The following is a 1,712-nucleotide window of genomic DNA, read 5'->3' as shown; positions in this document are numbered from 1 at the left end:
CGTACAAGATATCATTTTTTAGGCGAGATCACAAACGACATGTTCAAGAAACCACAGCATCAATTGCGGGTAGGCGTCCACCTGAAATCTATTTGCTTCTGTGCTTTTCTCAGTGATACACAGTCAGAGAAAAGTCGTCGGGATATTGAATAATCAGCACCAAAATATCAAGGACAACACAGAGGAAATAGTAATGCACTGCTTGAGACAAAGACTCAAACACATACACGAACACAGATGTGTGCTCACTTTGTGTGGGTATGTCTCAGATATCCATATGATTCATGGAAGCTTGCAGTACAGTATGAGGCCATTCGGCCAATCGTGCCAGTGCTGTCCCCTTGAAAGCTCAGACGCGCTTTCTCCCGCTGTTATCTGCATTTCCCTGTCCTCTCTCGTTCCGCAGTGCCCCGCACAAAAGACAAACAGAAGGAGAACACTATGCTAACGAGGAATTGATGCAGGAGCTTTTTATACAGTTCCTCACCGTTTAAAATTATTTTAGGTTCAATTTTTCGCTGTTGATCTTTTCCAAGGAGCACGTTAAGGTGCTGCCCAAAGGTTTAAAATTGGGGATGTTAAAATTCCTCCCCGTCGGGGAATTTCACCCCGGTCTCCCGCGTGACAGGTGGGGATACTCACAACTATACTAACGAGGAAGTGAGCAATGTAATGTCTGTCAGAGTAAGAATCGAGCCTGTTACATAGGAACAGGATGCCATTCAGCCCCTAGAAAGCTGTTGCACAGGAACAGGAGCAGAACATTCATACCCTTGATCCAGTTGCACAGATACAGCTAATATATTATTTATGCTCAAGTGATGTGTTTGCTATGAAATGAATTGTTTAAAATGTTAACCTGCATTGGCCGGGAATCGAACGCCGGGTCACCCGCGTGTGAGGCGAGAATTCTACCCCTGAACCACCAATGCACGCCGAGTTAACAAATTCCATTTTCTGGTAGCTACAATTTATTTTTGGCTTTTGTTAATACAAGCGGGGACACTGCGTTAACATAAAAAGCAAAATGCAGCAGATACTGCATCTGGAATTGTTGACTGAATGCTGGAAACACTTCGAAGGTCCTGGAAGATCTGTGGACAGAGAATTACAGGGTTAACCTCTCAGGTGCATGAGCTCACGGCAGAGCTAAGATTTTGCACTTTTCTAGGTGCCGTGGCAGTTTCCTTCCAACGTTGTTTAGCTGCTCAAAAATTACATAATTAAGAAACTAACCTTCCCCAAAAGAATAAATAGGAGCAGGATTGGGCCATTCGGCCCCTCGAGCCCCGCCATTTAATAATTTCGTGGCTGATGAGATCTTCGACACAACGCAACATTTCCGCCCGCTCCCCATAACCCTTGACTCCCCGACATACAGAACTCGTTTGACGTCTTACAGTGTGGCCCGAGGGACAAGCGACTTCAGTTATGTTGATGGTGTGGACAAGCTGGAATTGCTTTCCTCTGGAGGCTAAGAGGAAATTTAATAAAGGCTTGCAAAATTACAATGGCTTTTGATAGAGGAAATAAAGACAAACGCTTTCCAATGGCAGGAGGGATGGTAACCAGAGGTAGAATTGTCTTATGCAGCGAATGTTAAGGCCTCATGAATATCAGGATAAGTTATCACGGCCCAGGTACTCTGTCATTCGAATCTTGCACACGTAGCTAATGTGGCATTCTTCACACTGGCAATGAGTTGACTGATA

The 1,712-nt window shown here is 44.6% G+C and overlaps 1 non-coding gene across 1 annotated transcript; it reads right to left on the bottom strand.

The window, feature by feature from the left end:
* Positions 1 to 860: 860 nt before the first annotated feature.
* On the bottom strand, positions 861 to 932 carry trnav-cac (transfer RNA valine (anticodon CAC)). The gene has a single exon. It is a non-coding gene; the product is annotated as a tRNA-Val (tRNA).
* Between the last annotated feature and the right edge of the window lie 780 nt (positions 933 to 1,712).

The sequence above is a fragment of the Somniosus microcephalus genome, unplaced genomic scaffold, assembly GCF_052327205.1.
Source record: "Somniosus microcephalus isolate GS21.2 unplaced genomic scaffold, FLI_Smic_1.0 unresolved_chr8, whole genome shotgun sequence".
NCBI classification, from domain to species: domain Eukaryota; kingdom Metazoa; phylum Chordata; class Chondrichthyes; order Squaliformes; family Somniosidae; genus Somniosus; species Somniosus microcephalus.
The sequence above is the reverse complement of the archived record's forward strand: the minus strand, read 5'-3'. Positions and strand labels throughout refer to the sequence as shown.